The sequence below is a fragment of the Lissotriton helveticus genome, chromosome 8 (assembly GCF_964261635.1).
Source record: "Lissotriton helveticus chromosome 8, aLisHel1.1, whole genome shotgun sequence".
In the NCBI taxonomy this organism is placed as follows: Eukaryota; Metazoa; Chordata; class Amphibia; order Caudata; family Salamandridae; genus Lissotriton; species Lissotriton helveticus.
This window is the reverse complement of record NC_136069.1, coordinates 898,915,653-898,936,911: the sequence shown is the minus strand read 5'-3', so window position 1 is coordinate 898,936,911 and position 21,259 is coordinate 898,915,653. Positions and strand designations below refer to the sequence as shown.

General features: G+C 46.2%; 1 protein-coding gene across 6 annotated transcripts in view; it reads right to left on the bottom strand.

Moving 5' to 3' along the window:
• Positions 1–20,834, bottom strand: part of MCF2L (MCF.2 cell line derived transforming sequence like) — a 1,263,355-nt gene extending 1,242,521 nt beyond the window's left edge. Inside the window, exon 1 of one of the 6 annotated variants that reach the window (XM_078657683.1) lies at positions 20,617–20,834. The gene's annotated coding sequence lies outside the window, so the exon portion shown is untranslated. The remainder of the gene's footprint in view (positions 1–20,616) is intronic. The other 5 variants (XM_078657685.1, XM_078657688.1, XM_078657690.1 and 2 more) reach the window with 5 other exon arrangements.
• Positions 20,835–21,259: the final 425 nt, after the last annotated feature.

The following is a 21,259-nucleotide window of genomic DNA, read 5'->3' as shown; positions in this document are numbered from 1 at the left end:
TAAGGGTGTTCACGGGGGGAGAATGTTCAGCAAATGGTAGGGTGGGTTGGTTTCCGGGTTGGTTGTCGAAACTGTTGTGGATGTCTGCAATCTTGTTGTGGAAGAATGAGGCTAGGGAGTCGCAGAGGGCTTGAGAGGGGGTGATGTCGTTGGAGTTGGCCGAGGGATTGGAAAATTCCTTGACGATGTTGAAAAGTTCCTTGCTTTTGTGGGCGTTGTTGTCAAGTCGATCCTTGAATGTTGTTTTCTTGGCCTTTCGGATTAGTTGGTGGTGAGTGCGGGTGGCGTGTTTGAAGGCGTCCTTGGTGCTAGTGGTTGGGTCTTTTTTCCAGGCCTTTTCAAAGGAGCGGCAGAGTTTCTTGGACTTCTTAAGATCATCGTTGAACCATGAGGCCTTTTTGCTGCCAGGTTTGCTTTGACGTTTCTTCAGTGGTGCTAAGGTGTCGGCGGTGTTGGATAACCATAGGGTGAGGTTGGCGGCGGCTTCGTTTGCGTTAGAAGAGTGGGCTGGGGTGTTTAGAAGGAGCGATGCGGAGATCTGGTCCGTGGTGATTTTGTTCCAGTTTCTTTGCAGAGTTGGTTGGAGGTGGTTGGTGGGTTTTGGTTTGTTGTAGGTGAAGTGAACGCATCTGTGGTCGGTCCAGAGGAGATCCGTAGTGTGGCTGAAGGAGACATGATTGCTGGAGGTGAAGATGGGGTCGAGTGTGTGACCTGCGATGTGGGTGGGGGAAGTGACCAGTTGTTTAAGTCCGAGGTTGGCGAGATTGTCCAAGAGGGTGGTGGTGTTGCGGTCGTTGATCTTTTCAAGGTGAAAGTTGAGGTCTCCTAGAAGGATGTAGTCTTTGGAGGGGAGCGCGTTAGGAGTGATGAAGTCCGTGATGTCTTCACTGAATTTTGCGCGGGGTCCTGGTGGTCTGTAGAGGAGGGTGCCTCTGAGTGTGGTCTTGGGGTCGATGTGGATCTGGAAGTGAAGGTGTTCGGAGTTAGCGAGGTTGGCGTCAGAGCTGGTTGAGATGCGGATTGATTTCTTATGGACGATAGCGATTCCTCCTCCTGTGTGGCCGGTACGGTCCTTGCGTGTGATCTTATAGTCTTCAGGGATGGCAATGGTGATGTCTGGGGCGGAGGAAGCGTTCATCCAAGTTTCAGTTAGGAAGGCGACGTCTGGAGAGATGGTGTCTAGTAGATTCCATATGTCAATGGCGTGTCTGTGGACCGATCGAGTGTTGAGAAGGATGCACTGTAGGTGGTTGGGGTCAGGAATCTGTGTTGTGGTCGTAGCGGAGATGTTGTCGGTGCCGATGAATTTGCAGGAGTAGCAGGAGAATGGTCCATGGGTGTGTCCAGGAGCGGCTTGGACGCAGTTGAGGGCGCGACCGGGGTTAAGGGCTAGGAGGGTGGCGGCATCGTAGGTAGTGCGGCAGGGCTGGGCAGCGCGAGGGGCAGGGGGTATGGCGCTGGGCGCGGTCCAGGCGCGGACGGGCGTAGACAGGCTTACCTTTGGCGCACCTTCGGCGCGGATTGGGCGCGGTCGCTGCGCGTGGACGCTGCGCGCATGGGCTACTGTCATATATGGATGGTGGGAAGGGGGAGGGGCGAGGGCGGCTCAGCTGGGAGGCGTGGCGGGCTCAAGGGAACAACAACAACAACAGAATCAAAATGGAGGGGAGGGCAGAGCAGGGCGCCGGGGGATAATACACGAGGTCAATTACACAATGCGCCTGTAAATATTGGAGCGAGCAAGCAGGCATCCGGTAAAGCAGTGACCAGGCGGTGAAAAGCGCTAATGAGTCCTGGCGCTGTTTAAATTAATAAATACACGCTGAAACGCTATGGAATCCTTGCGCTATGTAAATAGATAAGAAAAACAACACTGAAATGCTATGAAGTTCTGGCGCTCTTTAAATAAATAAATAAATGAGCAACACTTCGTCAAAAGCAGGTTTGCAGTACGATACCGCCTTTAGCAGCAAGCAGGCAGGGGAGCGACCACTCGAGGCAGGAGCGAGGAGTGGATCACGTCGCTGTGAGGTCAGAGGGCGCTCTATATTGCTAGTGGGAGGGCGGCTCAGCTGGGAGGCGTGGCGGGCTCAAGGGAACAACAACAACAACAGAATCAAAATGGAGGGGAGGGCAGAGCAGGGCGCCGGGGGATAATACACGAGGTCAATTACACAATGCGCCTGTAAATATTGGAGCGAGCAAGCAGGCATCCGGTAAAGCAGTGACCAGGCGGTGAAAAGCGCTAATGAGTCCTGGCGCTGTTTAAATTAATAAATGCACGCTGAAACGCTATGGAATCCTTGCGCTATGTAAATAGATAAGAAAAACAACACTGAAATGCTATGAAGTTCTGGCGCTCTTTAAATAAATAAATAAATGAGCAACACTTCGTCAAAAGCAGGTTTGCAGTACGATACCGCCTTTAGCAGCAAGCAGGCAGGGGAGCGACCACTCGAGGCAGGAGCGAGGAGTGGATCACGTCGCTGTGAGGTCAGAGGGCGCTCTATATTGCTAGTGGGAGGGCGGCTCAGCTGGGAGGCGTGGCGGGCTCAAGGGAACAACAACAACAACAGAATCAAAATGGAGGGGAGGGCAGAGCAGGGCGCCGGGGGATAATACACGAGGTCAATTACACAATGCGCCTGTAAATATTGGAGCGAGCAAGCAGGCATCCGGTAAAGCAGTGACCAGGCGGTGAAAAGCGCTAATGAGTCCTGGCGCTGTTTAAATTAATAAATACACGCTGAAACGCTATGGAATCCTTGCGCTATGTAAATAGATAAGAAAAACAACACTGAAATGCTATGAAGTTCTGGCGCTCTTTAAATAAATAAATAAATGAGCAACACTTCGTCAAAAGCAGGTTTGCAGTACGATACCGCCTTTAGCAGCAAGCAGGCAGGGGAGCGACCACTCGAGGCAGGAGCGAGGAGTGGATCACGTCGCTGTGAGGTCAGAGGGCGCTCTATATTGCTAGTGGGAGGGCGGCTCAGCTGGGAGGCGTGGCGGGCTCAAGGGAACAACAACAACAACAGAATCAAAATGGAGGGGAGGGCAGAGCAGGGCGCCGGGGGATAATACACGAGGTCAATTACACAATGCGCCTGTAAATATTGGAGCGAGCAAGCAGGCATCCGGTAAAGCAGTGACCAGGCGGTGAAAAGCGCTAATGAGTCCTGGCGCTGTTTAAATTAATAAATACACGCTGAAACGCTATGGAATCCTTGCGCTATGTAAATAGATAAGAAAAACAACACTGAAATGCTATGAAGTTCTGGCGCTCTTTAAATAAATAAATAAATGAGCAACACTTCGTCAAAAGCAGGTTTGCAGTACGATACCGCCTTTAGCAGCAAGCAGGCAGGGGAGCGACCACTCGAGGCAGGAGCGAGGAGTGGATCACGTCGCTGTGAGGTCAGAGGGCGCTCTATATTGCTAGTGGGAGGGCGGCTCAGCTGGGAGGCGTGGCGGGCTCAAGGGAACAACAACAACAACAGAATCAAAATGGAGGGGAGGGCAGAGCAGGGCGCCGGGGGATAATACACGAGGTCAATTACACAATGCGCCTGTAAATATTGGAGCGAGCAAGCAGGCATCCGGTAAAGCAGTGACCAGGCGGTGAAAAGCGCTAATGAGTCCTGGCGCTGTTTAAATTAATAAATACACGCTGAAACGCTATGGAATCCTTGCGCTATGTAAATAGATAAGAAAAACAACACTGAAATGCTATGAAGTTCTGGCGCTCTTTAAATAAATAAATAAATGAGCAACACTTCGTCAAAAGCAGGTTTGCAGGTAGAGAGAGTTCCCATAGTCCAGGCGGGAGAGAAGCAACGCCTGGACCATGACTCTTTATGCGGGTATCGGAAGCAGTGGAAGAATTTTCCGCATCAATCTAATGATGCCAAAGCAAGAGGCTGCCAGTTTCACTACCTAGTGATCGAATGTGAGGGCTTTATCCAGCCAGACACCCAGACTTTTGATCTTAGTTTTTGGGGCTGGCGGAGGACCAAGGCAATTAGGCCAGCTCAGTCCCGATGTGGAGACAGAGTAGTTGCCCATGATCATTAACTCGGTCTTGTCTCCATTATGTTTGGAAACGGTGGCCACATGGACGGACCAGTCCTGCCTCAGAAAGACTTCTAAGTTGGCTGGCAGGTTCTTTGGATGATTTAAGGCGACCACTAGCTGTGTGTCATCGGCGTAAGTGAGGATATAGATCCCATATGGCAGGACTATCTAGGACAGAGGTTTTAGATAGACATTAAACAAGGTGGGGCTCAACGAAGAGCCCCGGGGGACTCCGCATGTTAGTGGCATACGTTTGGAGGTCTTGCTGCCTTCAAATACCTGAAATGATCTATCCAATAGAAAGGACCTAATCCAGGCCAAGATCCCAACTGACACTCCAACCATTCTAAGTCTGTCAAGAAGAATGTTATAATTGACGGTGTCAAATGCGGAGCTCAGGTCAAGTAGAATGATGGCCACCGGGCCTTCCTGGTCGAGGATTTTCCTTGATTCCTCCACCACTGCTAAAAGGGTGGTTTTGGTGCCATGTTGTGGTCAAAAAGCTGTTTGCGAGGTATGCAGTAGGGAGTGAGTTTTTAGGAACTCAGAGAGAATTCTGTTGACATATTTCTCCAGTATTTAGCTGCACCCAGGGAAAAGCTAGACCGGACGATAGTTCCCCCATACCTCAGGGTTATGATTTGTTTTTTTTAACAGTGCTCTTATCATGGCATGTTTCTATATCAGGGGAATCGAACAGGTGGATATCGATGAATTTATCACTTCTAGCAAAACTGGAAGTATGGTTTCCTCAACCTTACGAAGCACATACATAGATGTTGGGTCTTGGGGGGGAGCCAGATTTAACCTGGGCGAAGAGAGGGATAAGTTGGACAAGTTCATAGTTGGAAGTTCCTCCAGTTGTGGACGACTGCCCAATGAAGTGTTTGCTTTCAAGGCCATGTTATCAGATCTGCGGGCCTGGGGGAAGGTGTTTTAAATATCTAAGATTTTCTTGTTGGAAAAAGCTGCAAGTTCATTACAGTGCAGTTGAGAGGAGTCAGACGGTGGCTCAAGCACAGGGCACTTCGTAGGTTTTTTGCTATTTGAAAGATTTGATTTATTTATTTTGCGATTGAAATTTTATTTTGAACTCTAGTACTGTAGGCAAAGTATGTGAATTGTGACAGTCGGCTGCTGTTCAAATTATACAGGCTATCAAATTAGTCTCCCATCTACATTCCGATATGAAATTGTTATTTCTGCATTCTTTGTTGCGTAATTTCACATTAATTGTATTCACAACTCCAACTGGCTCTTCTCGTTGCAGGTTAAGGTTTCTTCCTGCTCATTACCACATAAGACATTCTAATTCCCTTCCATGTTGCCCGTGTCTTTGATTCTCCAGTTTATGGTTGCCCCAAATCAGCAGCATTGAAAGTTAATTCAATGGTTATTTGTGTTAAATCGTGTTAAATCAAATCAATTCGGTTTTATTCAGGTTTTAAGAAGTACAACCATAAAAGCATTCTAAAAAGAGTAATCCTCTTCACAATTCATCAAAGTTGGTATAATAAAACACATAAAAAACTTGATCATTTTATAAATGGGTAAACACAGGGTAATATTTTATCTATCAGGAGATTATGTATCAACCAGTCCTTGTATTTACGTGCCAGAATGCGAATATTTGTGTGATGGAAAGGAGCATAACATCCCTAAAGATCTCTAATCAGTATGTATCCTGTTTTCTTCGTAAAGTGAGGCCTCAAGGTGTGAGTTGAGCTTTCTTCTTATAATCACCATTTGTGTATAGACTACCACCGCATTGCAAACTTTCCCATTTTCTAGATTACATATAAAATCAAAAGCAATTTTATAAAAGTTCAGTTTTTCTTTTAAAAGCAGTGGGTATAACACGCTTTTCCTGTCAAGACTGATTTGCATATGGCTGTGTCTGAACGGGGGTGGCAAAGTGAGCTAAAGAACGATGATGGATTCAACCCAGATCTGTGACTGGGGGTGAGTGTCTGAATAGTTTCAGCGCTCCGTTCATCATCTCCTTGTGTTTGCTTTGTTCACCCTAAGTTGGCAGGGTATGCCCAGACATGGGCCCCTTGCTCACTTTGCCACTGGATTCAAGCTAGCCTGGCTGATTAGCCAGAAACCGATCCCAGGATGCTTGTTTCCGGTCCAGGGAAGACATGGCTTGACAGTTCGGGCTGGACTGTTCCCATGAGGCACAGGGTCAGACTGATTTGCATATGGTCATGTCTGAACTGGGGTGGCAGAGTGAGCCACAGAATGATGATGGATTAAACACAGATCAGTTGACTGGGGGTGGGTGCTTGCAATGTTCAACACTCCGTCCATCATCCCCTTTGGTTTTGCTTCAGTTAAAAAGACAGGCACTCCTAATGTGTATTGTAAATGTATCTAGCTCCTTCTCAAGTGCCATTATGACCTTATTTCTAGTGTTATCATAAACATTGTTGTAAAAATTGATCATTAAAATACACTGGTTTTCAGAGGTTTGAATCCATATCAATTGAAAGAATTGTGAGTCAGTGTATAAAAGTAGGGGGGAAGGTAACAGCAAGTCCTCCTTTAGCCCTTCCATTCCGGGAGGGAACAGCCAGGGAAGTGACCGTGGGGAATCCGTCAATATCGAAAGGTGTTGTGTGCCAAGTTTCTTGTAGACAGGGGATTTGGCAGTTTTTAATGGATTCAAGCCCCGCCTCATCCTTCATCTTGTTTTTTTATTCCTGCGATATTCCAAGTTGCAACCATAAGGTTTATATACAGTAGTACTTCGTTTGAATCAGATTCTTGGATGGTTTTAACCTGTGTGATCTTTCTGTTGCTTTTTACACTTTTGTCAGCACAGAGTTTGTGATCTACGGCCTGATGTAGTCAATTGGGTTCGCTGCATCTTCTGAGATGTAAAAATCTGCTTGACAGTGGGAAGGGTATAAAGGGTATATGCCAATCTACAGGGAAGGGTCCGTTGTCAAGATGGTTAAATTTGTATTTGTGTCAATTATAGGAGCTTTCCTATTTACCCATGTGGCCCCACAGAGCAAGTTGATTCTTGTACCAGTAGTTTTGTTGGGGTGCTTCCAAGGTCTGGTGCATTGTACCACAGACTTTTGAGCATGCATATTCATTTTATCCGCCCACTCTCAAAGGTAATTTCACAGTTCACCTGTTGTGCTTATACATTGTTTTTTGTGCTAGTTTGAACCCCACCGCTATTACCTGCTTTGGGATGGGCCAATATTTTAGGTGGGCATAGCAGGGGGAGGCAAAGCAGTCACTGAGTGCATTCATTTCCAAGACAGGAGGTAGATACTTTCAAGTTAACTGTTGAGAGCCACGTGCAAGGCACCTCTGGACAGTCAGGCCGGTCTCATTCTTGGTCGACCGGTTCACACCTCCTTGCCTCTAATTCACGTCCTACTTACTTACAATATTGTATTGATTATTTCCAGAGTTAGTCTCTTGGTTTAGCAGATCCTTTGCCTTTGCTAACTGGCTTGATTTAACAGTGAGGTACAAGTGGCAGTATAGCTGTCCATGCAACAACGACAAAAAAGGCATTTCTTATGGTCACCTAATTAGGTCAGCCCTAACACGAGGCCACCAATGGGACTACATATGTTCCATTTTAAATGGACTGACATCAAATTAATTGACTTACAATAAATTGGTGTTTCATGCATCCCATGTCTTTACAGGGGGTAGCCTACAACACTGGGCAGGTCACTCAGTTCAGATAATTTGTCTAGTTAGGTGACACAAGTGGTATTTCACACCCCAGCTAAGGTTGGTGCCTGCTGGGCAGAATGGTATCGATTGGCAGCCCTGCTCCATCCTTAGGATAGTAATGGGTAACCGGACTCTGGATTACTCTCCTTGTACAGGCGTGAAATTACTTCTATTGGGCACTTTAATAAGTTCTGCTGTAGTAAGGCATTTTTGCACAACTCTTCATGAGACCACCATGCCCTCATGCATTAACTCCGCCAAATGGCATTACAGTAATATTAAGCAAGCAAGGAGGCAGAGGTTTCATAATCCTTTAAGTATACTAGCCCACAATTGTCCACTAGAACAACGTGGACCTAGCTAAGGGAAAGGGAGGGAGTATGCAGCAGCAACCTGAAGGTAGGCATTGCCCAACAGTTTTTGGGGGATAATGGTTAAAATAAAGTTTCTCTTGTAGAATCAGCTGCTTTGCTTTGGGGTTCAAATGTCCTTTGAATTACCTTATGGGGAAGTCAAAGTCAAAGAAAGCTTTATTCGGCTGCTGTATAAAACAGTCATAAAAGCACATATGGGGAATCAGTAGGGATCCTTGTGTATAGAAGTTAAGGGATGTACAGTCCGAAACTTGCTGTCTATTATCTAGTAATTGGAGCACCCAGTTTAGTACTGGGAGCCATTAGCAGACGAGGCATGAACAATGATTACCATCTGCTTATATGGGAAGGGGGTGGGCAGGGCTTTACTGAGGCATTACAGCAGTAATCTTCAAACTTTTTTATGTCACATACATCCCACCAGTATAAAAAAATACCCCACCAACAGAATTTTTCACAATTATTCTAATACATTTTCGATGTCTAAATACATAGCCATTACAGTTATGTTAAACCTTTGACAATCATGCATTTGATAGCATTCTTAAAACATACTATTCTGGTTAGCGAGGCCTTACTAATGTGTAAAAGTATCCACTGTGTAATAGAAATGGGTGCAGGGAGGTTTGAAGAATATTTAGTGTCCCTTTCCTTTTGACACATATGCCCACCCAGGTAAAAATGACAAAATATGTTAGTAATGGCCCATTACAGAGTGGCTTACTGCTGATCATTTGTTTTCAGCTTAAAACAAAATACTGCTATCAGCATGATGCTTCTTTAAACCAGAGCGTGTGTGTCCCCCACCCTCCACTGACCAGTTAAAGTACCCCCCACCCCCAGTTTGAAGACCCCTGCCCTACAAGAAATGGTGAGCCAGCCCCTGGAATGAAAACCCAGACTGGTTGGGGATCATACCTGAGTCAGTTTGGCCAAGTGATTCATGCCACCAGGTGCAGTATCACTAATGAAAAAGAGGAGTTCTGCGATACAGAGACCATTTTTCATACAATGAGTCTGCCTGATGTTACCAATAGCTGAGCCCACAAGTAGAGAATTGACTCTGGGTTCAATAAAGCAGAGCAATCAGTCAGTGGCGGGATCAATCCGTTGGGAATGGAGTCCTATGTAAGCTATTAAGATGCAAAAGGGGTGAAGGCACATTAGCCTCCAAGTTGGGAGGACACTGAGATTTGATGGAATTCTTAACAGTGCCAGATTACTCTAGATGCATGGATTGATTCTGTCTACTGGTACACATTAAGGTTATGCTATGGCCTCCAGTTTTAAGGTGCTGGTATAGTCATCCAGTGGACATGTACCCATTGGGGAAAACTGAGGCAGAGGAATAACGTGAAACACTCATAGTGGTATCTTCGGGATAGTGAGCTGTCCCGTAGTAATGGGTGTATTCATATTCCGAAGGCGGTTGCACAATCTTAGGGTCTGAAACTAAAGCCCTTCAACTGTGGCAGGGATGAGTTTGCCAGTGACCTCTTCGGCCTGTGTCGGAATTTCTAGCAGCAGAAAAAGGTGGCTACCCAAAAATTTGGAGTGATTTACTGAACTGACCCCTTGGAGGAGTGTTGATTTGTGTGGGCACTGGGTGGGTAGGAGGGGGGGAAGCTTACCTGCTGGGGTCCTGGACCGTTCTGTCCTATTCCAGGATGCCTGGAGTTAAACATTTTGGGGGATTTGCCTTCTGACAGCATCCGTCCCTGCCAGGGTACCAATGCGATGCCCTGGTGTTGGTATGAAACTGCTGATATTCCCATCCCTCTGTGAGATGGAGGAGAAGGTGCCAGTAAGATATGTTTGCCAATAATCTCCCTGATGTCATTGGTTGAGGGCTTGGGCGATGGATAAGACAAAGGAGCCTTGTGTTACTTTTGCATTCTGGAGTGTTGCACTGTAATGGAAAACGGAGACAACTGGTGTATTGTTTGTAGAATCTATGAGCTGTTTTTCTGAACTTACGCCATGTACTCTCATCACAATATTGTCTGCTTAACTATGGTTATCATTTCTCATTGATACAATGTGAATAAAAGGCTATTCGTTATGCCATGTCTTCTGCCAATAAAAATCGATTTAATATTAATATACATAGACCCACCTGCCCAGCCTGTGGCTTTATTCAGCATGTTCACTTACTGTGGAGTTAAAACTGGCATGTGTGGTCCTTCTGACTGCTTCATCTTTCTGGGGATGCCATCAGGTGGGGTAAACAGAGCCTGCTGCCTCCCGAATCTGAATACCTGCTGCTCACAGCATCCAACAGCATTGTATGCCTGAATGGCATTAACAAAGTAGCTTCTGTGTAACAATGTAGAATTCATTTAGGAGTCAGGGTCAGACTACTAGCCTTTCTGTATTTCTAGCATGTGTGCCACCTTTCAGTGTGCAATGCAGAGCAGCATTATATGCTCCCTTTATGACCACACCATCCATGTGGCGCCGCCGCTGCGATCACAGCCTAGGGGCAGTAATGCTCAAAGTACGGCCCAGGGGCCGCTTGCCGCCCTTTTATGTTATGTTAATTGAATTTTTAAAGCACAACGTTTACCCTAAGGTGTCCCTACGCTGTGCACTGCCTGCTGGTTAGCGGAGAAATTAGGTTATTGGGTGAACAGCCATGTTTTCAGCCTCCTTCTAAAAGAAAGGAGATCTGCTGCATTCCTCAAATGGAACAGCAGATCATTCCAGGTCCCTGATGCGCAGGTGATAAAACTCCTACCTCCCCAACTAACCTTTTTAATTGTGGGAACTTGGACTTGTTTTGCTCCTGTGGACCAAAGTGTCCTACCAGGAACATACCATGTGAATCTTTGCCTCAGTTGGTCTGGGCCTATTCCATTGAGGGCTTTAAAAGTCGAACAGAGGGTATTGAAGCGTACCCTTTGTTTTACGGGGAGCCAGTGTAGTTGGATTAGTTCTTTTTTGACAGAGACAAATTTAGGTGTCCCTGACAGCAACCTAGTCACTTCAGTTTGTGCGATCTGAAGCCTGTTCATATGCAGTTTTTGGGCATTCAGATAGAGGCTGTTGCAGTAATCCAGGCGTGCCATAACAAGTACCGTGACCACCGTCCTGAGACATCCTTCTGGAAGATAGGGCTTTATTTTCCTTATAATTCTAAGTATCATAAAGCAGGCTGACACCACTGTGCTTACGTGGTCACTGAACGTAAGTTTGTTATCCACTGACATCCCCAAATTTGTAGCTTTGTGGGTGGGAGCATTTACATGCGGCCCGCCTGGTAAACCGCAGCATGAGCTGCTGTTTAGTTGCTGGGCACTAATATCCAGAAAATAATGTTAAATAGGCAAGCATTTCTTTGCAGGTTAATAAATACTTGCCCGTTTATTTAACATTTCTTTAGACCTCCTTCCACAAACTCTGACCCACCCAGATTCCCTACTATCACCCTGCTGGCATCAGTGCGGTCCTCAGTCAAACCACAGACCATACTTTGTGGCCCCTGGACAAGTGTTTATGAGTACCTATGGCCTAGGGCCACCTAAGCTTTGTGTGGATCAGGGACTGGAGTGCATAGAAAAACAAGAATTGGTAAATGCTTTAGGTTTCACCAATGTGATTAAAAACAAAGCTATTCGACTTGATATCCGAGTTGACTACCGGTACTCGGTTCAGTACCCGAGCAACATAAACCTTGAAGAGCAATTTCATTATCAAATAAAAAAATAATAACCAGCAAATGAGTGTTGTCTAGTTACTCCAATATGGGGAGCAAATGGTGTGAGATCTTCACACAGGCTTGTGCAGGCACACTAATAGAACTGGCCAATACAAAGTAATAAAATTGTGTTTAAGAACTGAAGCCCACATAAAATATAGAATGAAATCAAATGAATACTTCTTGGTGGTGTCACAATCAAAAGATCAGGAATGCAGCCCTTCAATGGGTGCAGCCAGGGAATGTATAAACAATCCACACAACAGCAGATGGACACAGTAATTCGACTACATGAACTGATAAAAGCTCCTTTTAAGATATATTAAATACAAAAGATTTCACAAGCACTATGCAGCTGAAATTTATAAAAAAAAAAACCCTCTGTATGCAGAGGCCCAAAAGGTAAGACACCCGTGCACTGTACCACATATGGCGTGCTTGTTAAGGCGATTAGTCTTTCTGTTTCTCTGGTGCTGGCCGGCCAGGGAGAGAATGTTTGCTCCATGGTGTAGGCTGGCCAAGGAAGAGCATTACAAATGACGCGACCAATGTCTCTGATGACGTGAATGAGCTAAAAATGCATACAAATGTCAGGGTTGCTCTGAGCAAGGTGCCCCGGAACTATGTTTGGCCCAGGGCCCCAAAAATACCTAAGATGTCCCTGCAGACAAGCCAAACTATTCTTTCTGAGTTAAAGATTGTAATGGCACTCAGTTTACTTTGTGTAATACTAACAGTTGTAACGTACAACAGAAATAGTATAAGTGTTGTGAATCGCTACGTAGGAAAGCAAGTTATTGTTACTGGGAGGCTATCTGTGGCACATATCGGCGTGGGGAGACGAGGGACTGCGAGTCCCAGGACCGCCAGCGGCTTGGCTGGCCGACGCACCTGAGACTCTTCCCTCCTGACCCCGCCCTCTCATCCCAGGTGACTTCTAGTTTCATTGGATATAAAAACACTGAGGGCAACGCGTCACACGGGACGCGCGCGGGCTGGCGCCGGGCTAAGCCCGGGCAAAGGGCGGGCCGTTTTAGGCCGTTAGAGGCCGGACCGGGCTATCCCCCTAAGGACGTTATTTCCGGGAACCCTTTGTTGATTTGTGGAGTGCCTACTGTTCATACAGCTGCAAGCCATATCATGACCAGTAGGGAAACAAGAAGTAAATCCGCGAATGCGGCCTCAGGTACTATGGACAAATTTCTCCTCAAAATTAATACTACTGCAAGTAATGGGCCCTTGTCACCCGTAACATCGATTGAGGAGGGGGTAGAAAGTAATGGTTTGTGTTCTTTGTCTAATTTAAATTTAACCGCCAATACTAGTACTCCAATAATGCTTGATGCCACCCATATGTCTCTACTAGACAGTATTGACCAAACCATAGAGTCTGTACTGCAACAGATTAGGACACCATCTTCCACGCAGAGGGATGGGGATACACCACGTGCTTCTAATGCCGTGGAGCTATCCCCTGTGGTGGAGCTAACACAGTCTGGGGCCGAGGGTGGGGATCTCAACCTAATTGAACATGTGGCGAGTAGATTGGATCCGGTACCAAAACTGAAAAGGAAAAGAATTAGAAAACCCAAATATGCTAAAAGGGCCAAAATAGACCGCATTTTGGATGTGAGGGAAGACAGTACAACTACTTCTGTGCCACCAAGTCTTGGTACCGCGGACATGGAGGTGCTTGTAACTCCACCTATTCCCCCGGTATCTGTGGTCCCTGAGCCATTTCTTTTCGGGGGGGTCTCTAATAATAATAACATGGCACTTCTAATTACCACGTTTACTGATATCCTTAACAGTTTTTTAAAACCCCTAGCCCTCAAATTAGACTCAATAGAATCGAGACTAATAGATCTAGAAAAATTAAGAGGGGGCACTGAGGTTCATGTGGGGCTGGGAGAAAGCACACGGGGAATACAGGGGCATACTGCCGGAGTATCCTCTCTGTCTATGTCTACTCCGGCTGTGGTTGCAACATCCCTGACAGTACCACCAGGGGAATATATCAATAACTCCGTTATATCGGAGCGCCCACTAGCGACTGTACCACCTCCCAGGTTAGAGCCACCGCTTCCTGCTCCCAGGTTAGTGCCGCCGTTACCAGCCCCCAGGAGATCAAAGCAATTAGCTCCAACCGTTCCATCCACACAGGAGAGATCTTCAAATGGGATGGTAAACGGTTCGAAAAGGCAGGTTGATCCCAAAGCTGGGCACAAGGCAGTGCACCTACCTCCCGAGGCGGTGAGTTACACCGTAATTTTGATGGGTGCACCTGAGCTAGTAAGTGGTGCAACGGAACCATATGAATCCTTGCATAACAAGGTAATTAGTTGGCTAAACATTAATAGACCCCTACCGCCGCATTTAAAGGGTGATGTTCTTATGGTTAGAAGGGTCCCATGGGTTGGGTATACTTCCAAGAAAAGAGCGGGGGACTGCATTATTGTTAGTTTTAGGAACCCCCAGGTAGTCACTTATATCAGTAACTGGTTGGGTAATGCGGGTAATACTACCATCGAGTTGGTCCCCCTTTCATATTTTTACCCCAATGTGCCCACACACAATGGGAGGAAGGAGGAGGGGTGGACGCGGGTGGGCTTTGCTGTAGATGGGACAAGATACAGGCCTAGGCAGAATTTATTCCCGGCCCGAATTAATTATGCACACCCCAACAGATACACTTGCCTCGACGAAGTGGGCTGACTTTGTTGGGGTGTTCCCTTGAATTCCCATAGAACTAGCGAGAGTGGACCCGTAAGACAGGGGGAGGTAACGGTTGTGCTGGAGACTTTTGACAACAGGGACCGGGAGCTATCCCTAAGGAGCATATTAAAGACCCCTATTGTGACGGACAGGGTAGTAGGTACTTTACCCCAAAATGGTTCTGATCTCACTCCAATACTGCCGGGTGTCGTCAAGACCAATTCCACCCTCCAGTCCACTTCGGAGCCCCTAGTATGTCACCACACATCTCGATCAAGGGGCGATGTATCGGAGGCTCCACTGGGTTTATCTGTAGGACAGGCACCAAAAACCTCTATTGAGGTTTTGAAGTTCCTGTCCTGGAATGTGGCAGGTATTGTAAATAAAATTCACACTGAGGATTGGGACTTGTTAGTGGAAGGTAGTGATATTTGTCTATTCCAAGAGACTTGGGCAAGGGAACCCCTGAGTAGAACGGGCTATGCAGTTTTTGAAATCCCGGCTAGCTGGAATGGCAGGGGGAGGCCCTCGGGGGGGGTGGCGGTTTGGGTGGCTTCGCACGTTGGGTGTTCCGTGGAGAACATTTCCACGTTCTCCAGGGACATCCAGTGTGTGCTCCTCAGTTGGCCAAACGCTGTAAACCTAGCTATTGTCAATGTATACTCCCGCCCTGTTAGTGTGACTTCAGAATCACCTACCCTGGATGACCTTTTCTCCTTCCTGGGCCAACTTCCTAGTGATTGTAAAATAGTGATGGGCGGTGACTTTAATTGTCACTTTGAACCTCTGAAGGGTCTAAAGGAGGGTGCTATCACTACGGAAGATGACCATTGGGGTGTTCCTCCTTGCCAATCCCCTCATCCAAAAACCTGGTCCCCACTGGCAGTCCAAATCATGTCCCTTACATTGAATTTTGCGCTGAGGGCTTGTAACGGACGGACTTCGTCCGATAGTCCCTCTGTGTGCACTTTTAATAGAAGGGATCATGAATCAAGATTGGACTACATATTTGTTGATATCTCTTTATGGTCCAAGGTCCAGGATTTTAGGATATTGCCTAGAACAGATAGCGATCACAACGCACTGTTACTAGAAATGAAACACCCCGCTTCTATTGGCAAGTCACTTTCTTCCAGCCCATGTGGCGACCCCGGGACTCTGGTCCTTACCTTCAATAGATGCAGGGTCAAATGGGGGAAAATTATCAGTGCAGAAGATAACATAAGGAGGATTTATGAAGTAGCACTCCCTAAATTTGAAGAACTGGAGGATCTATTAAATCTACCATGGCAACCCGATTTTAATGAACAGTTAGGACGCATCCATGAAAACTTGGTGGGTGCTCTAGGTGAGGTTTTCTATCCGGTGGTACCAGCACGGCGCAAAAAGACCAGAACCTCATCCTGGTATAATTCCTCTTGTAAAAAGGCAAAAATAGAGCTTATTGCCGCAATTAAAGAAGGCAAAGACAGGGGAAGGGTTGCTGAATTGAGGAGGGAGTATAAGGTGGTCTTAGTACTTGCAAAGTCAGAGTGGGATTGGAATCACTGGCAGGAGCTCTCCCTAGCATTGGAAACCAGGGATCTTAAGAAATTGTGGTCCTTGGTAAATTTTGGCACAGGCGAACCCAAAGCTGCAGTAGAGCCAAATATTGCATCTTCTGCGTGGGAAGAACATTTTGGTAAATTATACCAAGATATTGAAAACTGACAGATGTGGACATCATCTTTGATGATCTACCCACCTCTGCAGTTGGTATGGAATTTACCCTTGTGGAGGTAGTGGGTGCGATGGAGAAGTTATCAAGGGGGAAGGCCCCGGGACTAGATAGATTACCTGGTGATCTTTTCAGACACCATTCGGAGATCTGGGGCCCATACTTTCAAATTCTTTTTAACGCCATTTTGGGAGGCATGGGGGTCCCTAGTACTTGACTGGGGGCGGAGATAGTGCCCATTTTCAAAAAGGGCTCTCCTCTGCTCCCAGCTAACTACAGGCCGATCAGCCTCATAGATGTCCCCCAAAAACTCTTTTCCCGCCTTATCCTGGACCACCTTATGGACTGGATGGAGGCAAATGAAATCCTGAGCCCACTCCAGGCTGGCTTCAGGAAGAACATGTCCACCATGGACCAGATCTTCCGCCTCGTCCTCCTATATTGGAAAACTGTGAGGATAGAGGGGGGGAGACTGTACATGGTGTTCGTGGACCTGAAGTCAGCCTTCGACATGGTCCCACGGAAGAAGCTCTGGGAGGTTCTGAAAAAGCTAGGTGTTCCCACACAACTATTGTATGCCATAATTAGGCTCCATGACAATAACTACGCACAGGTTAGGTGTGGTAGGGATGGAGAGTTGTCGACAAGGTTTCCTGTTCGCCGAGGGGTGAGGCAGGGTTGCGTTTTGGCGCCAACCCTGTTTTGCCTCTTTGTCAACAACGTTATAGCTCACCTGGACAACGTCAGCCATAATGACGCCCCCCTTTTGGCAGGTAGGAGGGTGCCAGCAATCATGTTTGCTGACGACACCCTCCTGCTTTCCAAATCCCCGATGGGCATGCAAAGAATCCTAGATGGATTTGGTCTCTTTTGTTTGCAGCATGGTCTTGAAATCAATACCGAAAAGACCAAATTCATGATCTTTAACCCATCCACAAAGACAAGACCAAACCCCACCCTGGGCGAAGCTAGTCTGGAAAGGGTCACAACTTTTCAATACCTGGGGGTAACATTGCATGAGAATCTTTCCTGGGAACCTCAAATATCTAAATCTCGGTTGAAGTTGTGTCACCTCTCAGGTGCAATTCTTAAGGTTGTGAACACTTCAACTTTTAAACCCATAAGCCCGGCATTAGAGCTTTATAAAACTCAAGCCAAGGCAGCTGCATCCTATGGCAGCGAGCTTTGGGGGTATAGAGCGGGGCGTGAACTGGCTAATGTGGAGAATAATTTTCTAAGACGCCTTTTGGCACTCCCTCGTGGTACACCCCTGCTTCCCCTAAGACTGGATGTGGGTCTACCTTCTATCGCCATAGATCTGGAGTCCAGGCCATTAAGATTCTGGCACAGGCTATGGACTACCAGCGAACTCGCCCTCTACAGGCAGGATCTCACCCATGTGTTGAGTCTTAATAAACGTGATAGAATCCCATGGTTGGCTTTTGTTAAAAAGGAACTGTATAGGTTGAAATTGCAGGACCTATGGGAGGACCCGGAGCATGGATGTCATACCATCTCTCGTAAAAATCTGGTGCGAATTCACAAGGAATCTAGTCTAGCCCTTCTCACGTCTGCTACCTCCAACGGCACCCTGACTGCTCATTTTTTTAAATTTAAGAATTCTTATGAATTTGAGGATTTTATGGACATCATATTCCCCATCCTGGCGAGGAAATTGTTCATACAGTGGAGGTTAGGCACTTTGCCCCTAAAAACCTTCACTTGTAAATGGCTTACGGGGGGATAGAGTTTGTCCTGGATGTAATATGCATGATGAGGAGGTAACTCATCTTTTTTTCTTCTGCCCAGCATATACTAAACCTAGGAAATACTGGCTGATGCCTATATGCAGGAATCTGGGATCTAGATCCTATTTAACTGTATATAGAATTCTAAAAACAAGCACTTTGCCTCATATTGTATTTGCAGTGGCCAATTTTATTATGGCTACATGGCAGTTAAGGAAGAAACTATTGCCTGCATAATTGGTGTATTGTGAATGTTTCTCCCCCCAACAGAATCATCCCTTTTTTAACCCTATAACTTACTTTTTAGGGCATGTAATTGAATTTCCAATTCATTTTTACTTGTTGCTATATAATTGAAGTTTCTTACCACTGTATTTTGGAAGATGTAATGCATTTTTTAAATGGTGTTGATATATTGCACTTATTATCACTGTATTTTAGAAATGTAATGCAATTTTTAAATGGTGTTTTTAATCTAATATAAGTAATTGTTTGTATGAATCTTTTATGGTCTAAACGACCGAAATAAAGAAACTTTGGATTGGATTGGATTGGATTGGATTGGTTACATTCATTCCCGCTTTCCCTGCTACAAATGCTGGACTAGCAGTCCCAAAAATGCAAATATATGCTTGCACTGGGTGGCATGCTGGCATTCAATGGCAAGAAATACACACGATATGCGGTTACATTGACTAAAACAGATATGAATAATCTGGAATCATTCCCTAGGCCTTTCGCACAAATGTGCAATGGAAGAGAGAGAGTGGGAAAATCTCACGCTGAAAAGTATGCTTTATACGGCCGTTCCATCTCATGTCCATTACCACAGTACACAACACACTTTTCCTTGTCCTGTTTTCTTTTTAAAGTCATTATCGTGAACAGAAAATATGCTGATATCGACAAAACGAGGGCATAAACAGGAAAGCGGGCGCAGCTCTCTTCAGACACACTTATCTGAGGGGGATATGAGTAAAGGGCTGTAAAAGCAAAAAACAAAGCGCTTTCTGAAGGGGTTCATTGGTCAGTCTAGAACTCTTCAAATCGTTTTCTGTGCTTTGCTGTCCCAAGGGGATTCAAGTGAATCCCTCTGCAAGGTTTCACCATTAACGAGGAGAAGCAGCTGACCCAAGGACAACAGCCTGTGTGAGGGCACTTCCGGATATTAGTCCGCTGAAGAACGCATCTGCAGTTTCATTTCTGCTTCCTACGTGTTACAACTAGAACCTTTCAGACCAGTGTTAATAGGGGGGCATCATTTTAAGCACGGAAGCAGTGAATTTATTCAAAGTTCCCACCAGATTACTCTACAATAGTGTGCCTTCCTGGCCTTTGACACAAAGTATTCTGGGAGTTGTAGTACGGGCTGCAGAACGTTCCAAATCACTGTAGTCTGTAGCAGAACGCTTTAGTTTCCCGATTGACTTCGCCTTCCAGGTTTTTATTTTCCATGCGTATAATCCTGATGTTAAAATTGTACACACATAACTGCATGTCCCTTAAAGGCGAGGGTTACCCTACTCTGGACGAGTCACGGATGCATGCACTTAGGAAGCAAGAGAGCTCTGCTCATACCTGCCAACTCACACGGTGTCAGTGTGATGGGAGCTGAAATCGTGTCACAGTCTCCCGGTGAGAAGCCGATATCACACGGTGAGGAAAACCACTGTGAATAGTGGTTTTCCCTGGCTTTGAACTGCCGATGCCCATTAACACCCCAGGACATCGGCACCAGCAAGCTTTTTTTTTGAGAGGGGGGGGGGGGGCATGGGACAGTGGTTTAAAGTGCCTCGCATCTACTTTTCGGCACGAGTCCTCGCTCCGTCCTCACACGGTAAGATTGTTCAACAGCAGACATAGCTGACAACTCAAGGAAGGAACAACTGAGCTGAAATAAAGTGTCAGGAAGGTAGGTTGTTTAGTAAGTTATGGTAACCAAATGATTCTATTATTAAAAAGGTTGTTCTAAAACAGTGGCGCCTAAAAGGCAGTAGCAAAAATAAACCGATGCTACCTCCGGTGACACCCCAAGACCTGCAGCTCTGTTGACACCTGTCCATGTCCAAATGACAGCTTTTCTAGCTGCCAAGGTACCGCATGTCGTACTGGACACCCTCATCCAGTCCTGGCTACTTATCCAGCAGTTCTAGCACAATAATAGGGTTTTGGACCCATATTTGCATACTAGGCCGTGTAGTTAAAAAAAAAATAGTTGCAGTGTGATAATGGCTACAAAACCAGGACTTGTAAGGTGGCGCTCTGAATAAAGAAATGCTACTTTCGATGCCTCTTTAATGACTCCCCTATTGTACTTTGCGGTTTCCGTTATTCATTACATACCATTAAGGAACTCTGAAAAACTGAGCGAATTAACTATTTGTCGATACACGAAAGGCTATCATCCCCAACAACCAGCAGTGAAACGTGCACAACGGATGCATTACACCGAAGGGAAATATAATTTAGCCATTTATTTTCTTCACAAAAAGTCACTCTCCGTTCCACAACCAGAGGCAGCTGGGCGGTATGGAGAACTGAACACCTGCAAAAATAAACCCCTTATTTTGTTTGCTCGCTCACCTGTTCGCATCTGGCGGCTGACGGCTTCCTGTAGTGCGGTCCTGGCTGCCGGCGAGGAGCTGTTGTCTGCGCCTCCCTCAGTGTTCACCGCTTTTCCACATGATGCTGCAGTATAGGGCATGTCCCCAGGGAAGAAAGGAAGGCACCGGGGACCTGTTGCTGTCACTACACAATCGCGCCACCTGCCGGCCTCTGGTGCACTGCCACCTTCAGCAACAATCAAAACCTCACACACGTTAATAAACGTTCCTATTTTCGTAAGTGAGATTGCATTGAAAAATTGCAAATTTGAGACGGCCGGGGGTCAGACTACTTTTCTAAGGACTGAAACATATTACCGTGTCCTAAAATTCTTAGACTCAGGTACTCAACCACCCTTCAACTGCAGATACGTGCAAGGAGACATACTATGCCGTTAAGACAGAAAAGACTGTAACAAAATGAAGTGGTGTTATAAATCGCGGCGCCTCGTACAAAAATAGAGTGAGTTGTGAAGTGTTTCTGCTGGTGCAATGAGCCTTTGCAAGCAGCTGTTAATTACGCTGTTTTCTCTCTCGCACAAAGCTCTTCATTTATTATTTAACCCGCGGTTCCACTGTTTCAACAGCAGTCGAGGGAGTCGCCCAGGGACTCTCTGGGACTA